Here is a 13,695-nt window from a genome sequence, read left to right as displayed (position 1 = left end):
ATAATTCAACAATAATTGAAGCAAGATTTACATTTGCCATGTGTAATTGTTTACTCAGATCTAATTTCTATCCCTTTACAGTCAGTATTTAGGTTTTAGACAAGGTGTGACACCTGTGGGATTTTTTTAATAGATTTACTGAAATAATAAAGTGTATGGTCTCATATGGAATATGGTTTGGTAAAATTAGATCTAGGTATTACTATTGCAATTTGACATAAGAATTGAAACTGGAAATAATTGATGAGGGAATTAAGTCCACTATAATGCTCAGTCCTATAGCACAGTTTCAGCCAGCATTTTACAACCCTTTGTTCATCGATCAATGAATTATTGCAAGATTCTTTGTAGTGCAGCAAAAAGAAACACATTTATAGTTTTCTTCTGTTCTGGACAAAATTCAGGGTGATCTCAGAAGTTGACCGCTGCTCCTTTTAACACTAGAGATGTGGGTATTTGTCAAACTCATGGTGAATGGAATATGAAACCATTGCATGTTTAATTCAGTCTTCACACCTATATTGGATGTGCAGCAGAGGAGATAAGCTACTAATGTCCAAACATCTTGATCATTCAAAAAAGTAAGCAAGTAATATCAAATCCAAACGTAATAAATTCTGCAGATGCTGGAAATCCAAAGCAGCACACACAAAATGCTGAAGGAACTCAGCAGACCAGGCAGTATCCATGAAAAGAACAAACAGTCAATCATTCAGGCTGAGGCTTTTCTTCAGAAATGGAAAGGGAAAAGGAAGATGACAGATTAAAAAGTTGGGGGGGGGTGTTATGTTTGTTCTTAATAAAAAGGGCTAATACATATTTATTTACAGTAATGTTTCTGCCTAACAATCATAGCTTCAGTTCAACATGAGTGCATGTGACCCCTGCTCCCCAATGTCCCTTCTATTTCCGGGGTGAACAGCCCACATTTCACACTGGGAACTGAAGTTCTAATTATGTACACACATGATAATACATCTTCCCTTTTTAAGGAAAAAAACAAACACAATACTATGTTATCATAAGCCTGCAAGAAATCATAATGTTTTTTTTTAACAAAAATGTTTACATTAGCTTCAATTGTGATGGGCAGATACAATCCCTAATGCACTCATCAACTCGCAATCAGTCTCTGAGGTGGTTTGATTATCCTTTTTGGTCTGCTTTCATCTCCACAGATGTCTTGCTTTCACTTGCTGTGTTAATATTAGTGCCTTTCTGAGAAATTTGTTCAACAAGTTTATTTCTTTCATATCCTTCTGCCAAGATCCAATCTGCCCGTCTCTGTTCTTGTTCTTGCTGTGTTACCATAATTTGCTCCACATACCTCATAAGTGATCTCTGGACTACATCAGTGTGATCAGTGAGTCTTTGCACAAGCTCCAGCTGATTCTGTCTCAGTTCACAGAGCTCATTCTACTGGCTGCATATCATAGATAGCAGCTCCTCCTGTTGGTTTGCGTTGAACTGGTGCTGTTGTTCTGACATTCAGGTCTGTGTGGTCTCCCCATCTTCCTTTTTATTTTTCCTCTTTAATTTCAGAGAAGATCATGGAGCTATTTTTGTTTTCCGGCCTATAACTGGAAGTCAATGAGAGATAGATTTTGAACCAAAGCTGCATGATATGAAAGCAAGACTGGCGACTTCTTCATCATGATCACTCGGTTTAGCACTGACATCCTGACGATCATGCTGGTACAGATGTCGATGGAATGTGGGGTTCTTGTGCTTCTCTCTGGAGCTCTTATGAATGCCGTTACAAGGTTCTTGAGTTATACCAGTAAACCTCTGAGCCCCTCAAAGGCACCTGCATATTCATCCATGAATGTTGTGTGGTCATCTTCGGTCTGTGAAGCCAAGCCGAAAACTCTTTTCACATGCACTCAGACCTAATGTTGGCTGTACCCTCTTTTCTACAATCTGTAGTTCTGCCTTTAGGTGCTTGAAGATCACTATACAGCTCTCTTTTACTGGCCATTCTTGCCAGTATAGCCTGTCACTTTTAACTCAATTGAGTAAATCTTGCTCTTTACTTCGAGAGTCTTGTAATTATCCATGGATAACAGATTGAAATGGATTCTGGTGTCAAGCTTGAATGGAGTTATTGTCTCATTTACAATCACTGGAAGAATCTATTCTGATTTACCAACACCAGCAGTCTGAAGAGAATTCACAAAGATGTCCTCTATTTCCTCATCAAACATGTGTATTTTCTCTTGGTAACGCCAGCTTTGCAGCACTTAGCAAAATGATTCTTCTTCCCAAAATTATTGCAGGACTTTCCATAAGCCGAACATACTAATGGAATGTGCCCTGCTCCACATTTGTTGCATTTGCTGTTTGAAACTACCTTTCTGCTTTGCAGTTTCTTTGCAAAACGCCTTCTGCTCTGCCTTCTATATATTAGTGAGACCCGACGCAGACTGGGAGATCGTTTCGCTCAACACCTACGCTCTGTCCGCCAGAGAAAGCAGGATCTCCCAGTGGCCACACATTTTAATTCCATGTCCCATTCCCATTCTGATATGTCTATCCACGGTCTCCTCTACTGTAAAGATGAAGCCACATTCAGGTTGGAGGAACAACACCTTATATTCCGTCTGGGTAGCCTCCAACCTGATGGCATGAACATTGACTTCTCAAGCTTCCGCTAATGCCCCACCTCCCCCTCCTACCCCTTCCGTTATTCATTTATATATACACATTCTTTTTCTCTCTCTCCTTTTTCTCCCTCTGTCCCTCTCACTATACCCCTTGTCCATCCTTTGAGCTTTCCCCCCCTCCCCCTTTTCTTTCTCCCTGGGCCTCCTGTCTCATGATCCTCTCATATCCCCTTTGCCAATCAACTGTCCACCTCTTGTCTTCATCCCTCCCCCTCCTGTTTTCTCCTATCATTTCAGATCTCCCCCTCCCACTTTCAAATCTCTTAATAGCTCTTCCTTCAGTTAGTCCTGACGAAGGGTCTCGGCCTGAAACGTCGACTGTACCTCCTCCTAGAGATGCTGCCTGGCCTGCTGCATTCACCAGCAACTTTGATGTGTGTTGCTTGTGCTCTGCCTCTCTGCTTTTGCAGCATGTACTGTTGTTTCTGCCATGTGCTGCTCCTTGGCTTGTGCTTGTTGGTCTCCGCTGCCCTACGAATATCCACAGCTTTTTCCAGCATTAAATCTTTTTCACAGAGCAGGCTTTCTCTGAGTCCATTTTCTAGGATTCCCAAACTGTTTTGTCTCTAATTAGTGAGTCTCTATCCTCCAAACTCACAGGACTTACTCAATGTGAGAAGCTCAGCTAAGTATTGGTTGAAGTTAACACCTTGTTTCTGGTCACAGGAAAAGAACTTACATCTTTCAAATGTGATATTTTTACTGGGGATAAAATGCTACTCAATTTTTTTTTGCCATCAGAATGTCTAGTATCAAGGCTGTGTCATCAATTTGAAAGTTGTTATAGATGTCCAAGGTACCTTCGTCAATTACTTGTAGAAAGGTAGACACCTTCAATTTTTCATCAGCACCTCTGGCTCTGCTCGCATCTAAATATACATTGAATCGCTGTTTGAAGTGTTTCCAATTATTAATTTAATTGCTGGTAAACTGCAGAGGTGAGGGAGGACTTAACTTTTTCCACTATGGGTCTTGTTGGACTCTCTCACTTGAACCTATTTTGGGGAATTCATTGAATTTGTGGACACAATATGCTCTGTCACCTCACTGGCCAACCTCATTGCATTTTTTTTTCTTGGTTGGAACCGGTGTCTCTTTCTCAGTAGTGCATGGTATTTATTTACACTCTGTGATTAGTCCTCACACCAACTTCTTATACCATGTTATGTTTGTCCTTAATAAAACCAGACAGTGTGGGTAAAAATGCTAACACATATATATTTATAGTAATTGCTGCAGCCCAACCGTCATGGCTTCAGCTCGACACGAGTGCATGCAATCCTCATTCCCCAACGTCACTTCTGGTTGCGGGGTGAACCGCTTGCATTGAGCTCTGGGAACTGAAGTTTTTAAATTATGTACATCACAAACAAGAGAAAATCTGCAGATGCTGGAAATCCGAGCAACACACACAAAATGCTGGAGGAACTCAGCAGGCTAGGCAGCAGCTACGGAAAAGAGCACAGTCCACATTTCAGGCTGAGACCCTTCAGCAGGACAAACATAACATGGTGTAAGAAGTTGGTGTGAGGTTTAATCATGGAGTGTAAATGAATACCATGCACTATTGAGAAAGAGACATTAGTTCCAGCAGGGAAAAATAAACACAGTGAGGTCATCCAGTGAGGTGACAGAGCACTTTATTATGTCCACACATAATAACACAGAGGGGAAGGAGGATAGCAAGAAGGCGATAGGAGAAGCTAGGTGGGTAGGAAAGGTAAAGGGCTGGAGAGGAAGAAATCTGATAGGAGCGGAGAGTGGACCATAGGGATAAGAGAAGGAGGAGGCACCAGGGGTTGGTGATCGGCAGTTCAGAAGAGATAAGAAGCAAGATTGGGGAACAGGAGAAGAGGAAAGGGAGGGGCAACCTGGAAGTTCCACTTTTGGTGGATGGAACGGAGATGCTTGATCAAAGCAGGGTGCTTTTAAAGTTCCGTATTTAATGATACAATATTTTGGATACACCTTTTATGCGTAGTTCAAATGGATGAATAATTCTGCCTTGTTTATTAATGTCTCGTGTAAATGTAGTACAGCAACATAGCTCTAATGTATTGGGTCAGTATCTAGAGTCCTAAACTATTGATCCAGCTACATGAGTTTGAATTCCATCACAGCAGCTGGAGAATTCAACTTCAATTAAATCTTAATTGCCCTTTGAAACGTTCTGGTAAACCGCTGAGTTCAGAGTGCAATTAGGGATTGGTAATAATGCTGACATGTCAGCAATGCCCTAAGGTACTGAACAAATAAACAAACAAAAAAAAACAAGCTTTTTTCTGGTCTGTGAATCACCACAGGCAATATGTACCAGAACAGTTTTAACTTGTTTTAGGATGAGACTGGTGAATAAGAATGCATACAATTCTAATATTTTGCAGTTATAATGATAAGACATGAGCATGTAAATATATTCCACTAAAAATTTGTATTCCCAAGTATCATTTAAATAAGCATCCATGATACCAACACGTGCACGCTATCTTGTACATGTGGTGTTTTCTTTGTGCTGTGTGTGACTGTTGGGATTGTATTTTGCATCTTGGCCCTGGAGTAGCACTGTCTCATTTGGCTGTATACATGAATATTCATATACGGCTGAATGATAACTAAACTTGAATTGAATAATAATTATATTTTGGGCAGGGACTCCAAAGATTCACTATCATTTGGGTAAAGAATTTTCTTCTCCTCTCAGTCTTAATGGCTGTATCTTATCTGGAACTTGTGACCTTGGTTCTGGATATATTCCCTTTAAGGGAAACATTATCCCTATATCTACTCCATTAAGCCTGGCGACAGCTTCGTATGTTTCAGTGAGTTTAGTGAGGTAAGCACAGAAATAATTTGATGTGTAATTTCACATTTTCTGTTTGAATTTTTTTTCTTTTTTAGGATGGATTTTAAAAAATTCTTTCTTTGTTTTAGAGATACAGTATGGAACAGGCCCTTCTGGCCTACCAAGGCACACTGCCCAGCAACTCACCAATTTAACTCTAGTCTAATCACAGGACAAATTAAAATGCCCAATTTAGCTACTAACCAGTATGTCTTTGAGCCATGGCAGGAAACTAGAGCACCTGGAGGAAACCTGAGTGCATATGGGAAGAACGTACTAACTTTCTTATTGAGGATGCCTGATTTGAACTCCGAACTCCAACACCCTGAGCTGTAATAACACCATTCCAAACACCATGCTACTGTGGCTCCTTCTGATATGTGATGATATCTAGCTGTTAAATGAAATCAAAATGTTGTTGTTTTAGAGAATAGTTTACAGTTAAAAATATGTGAAATAATCTGAATTTAAGGCACAATTGCTTTCTTTCCAGTCCACTAATCTCCATCTAGTGAAGAAATTTTTGAAATAACCCCAATGCACAATGCAAAGCTAGCAGTAAATTGTTTTATAATATGTAATTGTACTTAAATTGTAATGCCGTAAGTAGTTTTAAGAAATTAAGTTCTGCTCTGCAATGAATCAAAATCATTGTGTTGTATTGCAGAGGAAGACAGAGTTGTAAGAGAGCATAAATCAATATTGTGCCAAACCTTATTACTACCATATATACAAATTTGACTGCCATCCTGCAATATTAGCCAGATCAAAGCTATTCTCTGAGCACAGCTTCAAGCTTCATACTAAAGACATCTTTTACAGTTATGGAGTGGAATTTCACAAAAAAAAAAGACCTTGAATTAAGTTCATATATATATATATATATATATTTTAAATATCAGAGTTAGTATGGGAGAATGCAGCCTTAACTCACTGTGTTCTTAAAGGTTGGTCCACTCCATTGTTGAGGCAATGCAATTTCAATCATGTTTTACATGTTCATGTTTTGGGTCATGCCTATGTCATTAACACCATTTATCTCAGAGTATTTGATACATTAATGTGATATGCTATGAAGCACTGCTGAGTGAATATGTAAACTATCTTATTGTTTGTCGCTCAATCATTTTAGTGGTGGAACTAACGCTTATGTTAATAGAATGCCACCCATTAAGTGCTACCTTAATTTGCAAGGGAAATTAACTAAAATTTAATTCACATTCAATTTCATGAATGCAGATTTGGGAGAGTTACAAAAATATTTAACTAGATCAGGTGATTGCAAGAGAGCATGGGAAGAAAAGAATGAGAATAATAGAGATCAAATATGAAGGGAACATGCAATTAAAATCCAGTATCATTAAAGAATATTTTCAATTTCAAAGATGGATTTGACAACCAATGTAGTGAAAAAAAGAGTCGCCATGCTATTTGAAAAATGTAGAAAGAGAAATCAACTCTGGAGTAAAGTGAAGAGTGCAAAAAAATATTAGCCACTGCACTTGACTAGGTTAGCTCATCTGTTCAGTTTATTACTTCTATGCTACTTTTTTTTTTGGTTTAAAACCTCATTCATCTTTGAAGTACATTATTTTAACTGAGCTTAATATTGTGCAATTGAATGAAGTTTGAAATCACTCATCGAGGTAGTGCCTTGAATTTGTTAGGTTTTCAAAATCCATTTTATGTTGTGTTTTATTCATTTGATCAAATACATCTGTTTTATTTGATATTACTTTTTCTTCCTGTGAGCTGAAATAACTACCTGGAGCCTGGAGGCAATACTCTAATTAATTTGTCAAGGTCTACTGAGATCAAACTGAAACAGTAGAATCAAAAAGCCAGAGTCCTTGAGCAGAACGTTCAATGTGTGTCATTCTCTTTTAACCTCAAAATACATCTCAGTTCTAATAGCTGTTCCTAGCTGGTAATTGGTCAAGCAAGATAATGAAATTAGTTCCATGGTCCTGTTTAAAACTAATTAATTGCCATATTGATGTACCTGAATAAGCAAATGATTTGTGGACCTTTTGAATGAAAGGACTGGTGGGCAAAGACAAGAAAGCACCTACTGGCTAACAGCAGTGGATCAATCTATATTCTGGCAGATCTGTAAGGTGTGCCTTATCATTGAGGATGTAAAGTTTATTAGGTGATGTGAGACTCCTATCCCTTCAGTAGCAAAAATAAAAGCTTACTCTGATTTCAATGTTTTCAATAAACCTGGGTGGATGTGGAAACTGATTTTGAGCTAGAAAAGGAGAAAACAAATAGATGCTTACGTGCTTAATATAATAATTATCAGTTTCAGAGCTTGTTAATGGCAGAAAAAGAAGTAAATTGGAACCATCTAATGAAGGAGTTCCACACCTGGTGTCCACAGACCCCTCGGTTAATGGTAAGGCTCCATAGCATGAAAAAAGGTTGGGAAACCCTGATCTAGTGGGAGAATTGCAGAATTTAGGACTTGCACTTAGGAAGGCAAAGCTGGAGGTGCTGAGCAGAGCTGAATTCGCAAATGCAAGATCTCGAGTAGGTGAAAAACTGGAGAAGTTTGCAGAGACAGGGAAGGGCCTTGAATACAAAGGATATAACAGTGAGCCTGGGGGGCAACATAAGTTCATCAGCACTCAGAAAATTTCCTTAGCATCTAATTTGCGGACAAACTTGGGAAAATACGTAATTTACAATTTTACTTTGATGCTTCGTTGCTCTCATTCCCCAATTGTTACACTTGTTGTTGTTTTGAAATTTTCTTGGTTTCCCACTGCACCACAACAGGATAAAACATGTGCGTTGCATAATATATCATCCTTACCACAACTCAGGACCAAGATAACTTTATAATTTAATTACTGAAGCAAAACTTGCATCTCAACCCCAGTAAGAATGTGAGAAGAAACTATAACAAAAGGAAGTAATATGGATATCTTTATTTTGGAAATGAGCTTAACTCAATTTCTGTGAAGATACTTACTGCTTGTAGTTGCTGGTCTCCACATACAAAAGCCTCTCTTACTTTAGGTTTGGCTCTACAACAAAACATTCAGAGACAGTAAAAAGCAAACATATTATTAACTATTTACAAATACTGCAACCTTGTTAAAACTTAAGGAAGCAAAGAGGCTAAAACCATCAGAAAACCCTTCAAAAATATATAAGGGAACTCAATTAAATCAAAAAAAACTTGTAAATGGTGCCCACCCATCTTCCTTTCTGTTACTGTTCTATATTCAAGCAAAGGTTGCTTGCTGGAGATGCTGGAGAGATAGTAATGGGGGAAAAAATAGATGGTGAGGAAACATTAAGAAGAATTTTATGTCAATCTTCACTGTGGAAGACACTAGCAGAATCCCAGAAATGCAAAAGTGCCAGGGGACCGAAGTGAGTGCCATTCCTATTAATAAGGAGAAGATGCTTAGGAAGCTGAAAAGTTTGAAGGTAGGTAAGCCAACTAGAGCAGATAGACTACAAGGGTTTTGAAACAGGTAGTTAAAACCAACTTCCAAGAAGCACGAGCTCTAGACTGGTTCCTGAGGACTGGAAAGTTGCAAATGTCCCTCCACGTTTTTAAGAAAGGAGTGAAGCAGTAAAAAGGAAATTATAGCCAATTAACTTGACTTCTGTGGTTGAAAAGATGTTGGAGTCTATTATTATGGTTGAGCTTTTGGAGTACTTGGAGGTACATGATAAAATAGGCCAGTCAGCAAACTTTTCAAAGGGGAAATCTTACCTGATAAATCTGTTGCAATTATTTGAGGAAATAATAGGCAGGATCGACAAAGGAGTCAGTGGACATTGCTTATTTGGATTTTCAGAAGGCCTCCGACATAAGGTACCACACATAAGGCTGCTGGCGGAATATAGTATTAATGTTAAGATTCTTGGCAGTGTGGAGGATCAGAGGGATCTTGGGGTCCGTGTCCATAGGACACTCAAAGCTGCTGCGCAGGTTGACTCTGTTGTTAAGAAGACATATGGTGCATTGGCCTTCATCAACCATGGGATTGAGTTCAAGAGCTGAGAGGTAAAGTTACAGCTGTATAGGACGCTGGTCAGACCCCACTTGGAGTAGTGTGCTCAGTTCTGGTCAACTCACTGAAGGAAGGATGTGGAGAGGTTGCAGACAAGTTTTACAAGGATGTTGCCTGGATTGGAGATCGTGCCTTATGAGAATAGGTTGAGTGAATTGGGCCTTTTCTCCTTGGAGTGACCGAAGATAAGAGGTGATCTGATAGAGGTACATAAGATAATGAGAGGCATTGATTGTGTGGATAGTCAGAGGCTTTTTCCCAAGGCTGAAATGGCTAACACAAGAGGGCACAGTTTTAAAGTGCTTGGAAGTAGATACAGAGGAGATGACAGGGGTAAGTTTTAGATGCAGAGAGTGGTGAGTGCATGGAATGGGCTGCCGGTGACTGTGGTGGATGCAGATACAATAGGGTATTTTAAGAGACTCCTGGATAGGTACATGGGGCTTAGAAAATTAGAGGGCTATGGATAACCCTGGGTAATTTCTAAGGTAAAGACATGTTTGGCACAGCTTTGTGGGCCGAAGGGCCTGTATTGTGCTGTAGGTTTTCTATGTCTCTGTGTTTCTATGTTTTGTCTGCTGAATAGTGGTCTGTTTTATTTGCTGGTTGATCAGTCACAAACTATTTGAGTGTCCAGGAGATGTGGTCATAAGCTTACAAGCACAATAATGTAACTTAAGCCTAAATTATTACCTTAAAATAGAAAACAAAAATAAATCAGACAAAATACTATGTGGCACATCAAAATGATTTCTATGAGAATTTCAGGGCTCATGATTTTTAATCAGCTTTGTTGCTGTTGTCAAGAGTACTTTGAATTGCATCTCACTTGTGAAACCATCCTGGGTCCCAGGTGCCGATCTCGATTTCCAGTCCTCAGTTGAAGTTCAAAAAAAAAACAAGCAAAGGTTCCCCAACAAATACGAGTTAGATAAGTGTAGGGAGACACAAAGGGACAAAGAAACTCTTTGTTCTTTCTTTAACTAAGTCTGCTGTAGTGTTTAGCATAAATCAATTAGACACTTTAAGGGCCTTTCTTATCCACCAGTCCATCAGTTTTTTGGACTTAACATCCCTTTGACTTACAGAAGGGCATTAATTTTAGATATAAACAATAAGCCCAAATGCAAAGAAAAAGAATCTATCAAGCCAACTTGACAGACACTAAGCAAGAACCATCAACTCAGCTCTCCAAGTTTTCAACAGACTTTTAGTCATTAAAAGATATCCTGATGCTAATAGTGCCTGAGAAGCAGAAGGACTCCAGCTGCTATCAGCAAACATTCTACATTAACAGTGCTTAATCTGTACAGACACTCTACGTGCTGCAAGTTCAGAAAGAGTTAAGTTGTCATTTTGAACTGATCGGACATTCTTCCAATATTTTCCAAATTCAATATAACACTGTGTGCAGCAGGGGTCGGTGTTGAGACTGTTTCTTTTCACATTCTTTGTCAATGGTTTGGTTGAAGGAATTGATGGCTTTATGGTCATGTTTGCAGATGAGACAAAGGTAGGTAGAATGGCAGGTCGTGTTGAAGCTGGATGTCTGCAGAAGGACTTTAAAGATTGGGGGAATGGGCAAAGAAGTGGCAGATAGAATATAATGTAGGGAAGTACATGGTCATGCATTTTGACAGAAGGAATAGACATGAACTATTTTGTAAATAGGGAGAAAATTCAAAAATCAGAGGTTTAGAGGGACTTGGAAATCCTGGTATAGGATTCTTTAGAGGTTAACTTTCAGGTTTGGTCAGTGGTAAGGAAGGTAAGTGCAATGTTAGCATTCATTTTGAGAGGACTAGAATACAAAAGCCAGAATGTAATGCAGAGGCTTTATAAGGCATTGGGCAGACTGCACTAGGGGTATTGTGCATAGTTTTGGGCTACTTTTCTAAGAAAGGATGTGCCGGCATTAGAGAGAGTCCAGAGGAGGTTCATGAGGATAATCCCAGGATTGAAAGGTTTAATGCATGAGGAGTGTTTGATGTCCCTGGGCCTGTACTCGCTGGAGTTTAAAAAATGAGGGGGGATTCTCATTGAAACCTATCAAATATTGAAATGTCTGGATAGAGTGGATGTGGAAAGGGTGTTTTTTATAGCGGGGGAGACCAGGATGAGAGGGCACAGCCCTCTTATTTAGAACAGAGGAGAGGAGGAATTTCTTTAGCAAGATGTTAGTGTGTCTGTAGAATTCATTGCCACAGGTGGCTGTGGAGGCTAAGTCACTGGGTACATTTAAAGAAGATGTTAATAACTCCTTGATTAGTCAGGGTGCCAGTGTTACAGGGAGAAGGCAAGGGAAAATGGGATTGAGAGGGCTAATAAATCAGCCATGACGGAATAGTGGAACCAAGTTGATAGGCCGAATGGCCTGATTCTGCTTGTAGGTTTTATAGTCTTCTGGTCCACCTGTGGATCCCAGGACGAATAACATTTACACTGCAAATATCTTCTCAGTGCAAGTAAATTACAAATTACAAACAATATGATCATAGAATCATACAGCATTAAAATGGTCCCTTCAGTCCAGCTTGTCTGTGCAACCATGATGTTTACCTGAGCATGTCCAATTTTTTCCACGTCAGCTGAAACCCTTTAGATGTTTTCAATGTATGTACAGTACGTACAGATTTTCAGACAGGGAAAAGTACATAAGAATGTGAATTTTCAAATTTTTGAGTTAATTTTAGGGGTTCTGCTTTGTAGATTGTAATTGAACTAAAAATGCAAGTTTCTGGTTGGAAATCAAGTTTTTTCAAATGATTGCCATTCTTTGCTTTTCAGTGATGTTTTTTTCTAATCTCTATTCTTAATTTAAAATTCTGCAAATAAGTGATTAAATTACTCAATTGAGCTATTGTTGAAAACATGATGCGGAGCCAACAACAGCACAGATTTAATGTATTACTTTGACACTTTGATGTGTGATCTATATACTCAAATATTTTAATTATATTAGTGAATATACATATATGCAAATTCTGCATAGGTGTTACTGGTAAGAACTGGCAACATTTTACAAGACAAGGCATCTGTCATCCTGGCGGTAATAAAGGATTCATGTTTTTAAAATTAGCATGGTCGTATATTAGAGATAGAAGCTGATATGGATGCAACATGTAAAACAGAGCATGGTAGGAAAAGAAAAGTATTGGAAAGAATACCAAACAATAGGATTTATGTACATTTCTACTCTAATTCAACTAAAAGAATTAAACTCAGACATCCTTATTTGATTCCTCACTAATAAATCAAGCTCAAGGGTGCAGGTAATATATAGTAACACTTATAAGCAATTAACAATTACAATTAATTACTCAGTCTTCAGCCCCCGAAGAGTCCCAACACTTTGACATGACAAGAAAGGATGTCACTAGGCACTGGTTATGATCCAGCTGATGGAGAAGCTCCTAAAATCAGTTAAAACATTCTTACTAATGTACTGCAGAGGGTCTCCCTTATCTTCGCTACAAATGATAACAACTCCATGTAAAGCATGACCATTGATACACAATTTACTGGTAACAACCACATGATTTCCTGTAAATCACCTCAGGCAGGCCTACCTACATAACCAAGGCCTAAAATAAAACTTCAGTCAGCTACCCTATTAACATATTCGCTATTTTATAGCTGTGCTACAGGGAAGTTTTCAAATTCTGCTTCATCTTACCATAGATGGACAACAAATGCTGGTCTTTCCAGAGCTGTCTACAATCAATGAGCATATAAAAAGAAATGCCCCCAACCAATTTCTTCAAGGAATCATCATAGTGATGGTTCAAGCAGAAAAGAGTCCAGCAGGACAATTTCTTTGGAGCTGATCTCTTCCAGGGCCTCATTCATGGGGCAACCTGGAATATGCAAAGAATGGAGCAATCTGGATGATGTGTAGACAGAAGAAATTAAGTGCCTTTAGTATAATTAGTTCAGCACAAGATTTGTGGGGCGTATGGTCTGCTCCTGTCCAACACTGTTCTATGTTCTCATATGTAACCTCTGCAAGTTTTCTTAATTAGCAACTTAAAGCTGCTCACCATGTCCTAAATGCAGTCTGACCAATACCTTATAAAGCCTCAGCATCACACCCTTGCTATTTTATTCTAGCCCTCTTAAAATGAAGGTTAAAATTTCATTTACTTACCTTCATACC

This window comes from Mobula birostris, chromosome 2, assembly GCF_030028105.1.
Source record: "Mobula birostris isolate sMobBir1 chromosome 2, sMobBir1.hap1, whole genome shotgun sequence".
Taxonomy (NCBI): Eukaryota; Metazoa; Chordata; class Chondrichthyes; order Myliobatiformes; family Myliobatidae; genus Mobula; species Mobula birostris.
The sequence above is the reverse complement of the archived record's forward strand: the minus strand, read 5'-3'. Positions refer to the sequence as shown.